Below are 618 nucleotides of genomic sequence, written 5' to 3'. Positions count from 1 at the left end.
ACCCCTGCTCTGGGGCGCAGCTGGGGCAGAGCACGGGGGGCCGACCCCACCGCGGGGCCGACCCCACTGCGGGGCATCCCGGCGGGGCTGCAGCCCGGGGCCCCGGGAGTTGTCTGCCGTGTTCGCGCCAGCGAGCAACTGTTTTGACAGAGCTATTACTCACCCGTCAAGCTTTTGTTCGAGCTGACCAGCGGTGCCTGTCTGGAGTCCTGAATAGGATCAAATCCTGCAACCAGACACACACACAAGCACGCACAAGCGCGCAGCAGCGCGCGGCCGAGCTTGCCCCGACGCCGGGGCTGCTGCCGGGCGGCTTGCCATGATCAAATCCTGCAACCAGACACACACACAAGCACGCACAAGCGCGCAGCAGCGCGCGGCCGAGCTTGCCCCGACGCCGGGGCTGCTGCCGGGCGGCTTGCCCTCTCCCGAATCTTCCCTCCGGAGCCGTGGGGGTCTGGTCCCCCCCCCACCCCAGGCACCTGCATGAACTTGGCGCTGCTGCTGGTTTGCAACCTCCTGGCATGGAGGGTGGGTGAGACGGGGTCGGATGCTCTGGAGAAGTTGTCTGCGCTGGCTCCGGGAGGTAATCGGGAGAGGGGCTGGCGGGGGGGGCCC

This window comes from Aptenodytes forsteri, unplaced genomic scaffold, assembly GCF_000699145.1.
Source record: "Aptenodytes forsteri isolate BGI_AS27 unplaced genomic scaffold, ASM69914v1 Scaffold14, whole genome shotgun sequence".
NCBI lineage: Eukaryota > Metazoa > Chordata > Aves > Sphenisciformes > Spheniscidae > Aptenodytes > Aptenodytes forsteri.
Note: the sequence above shows the minus strand (reverse complement) of the source record.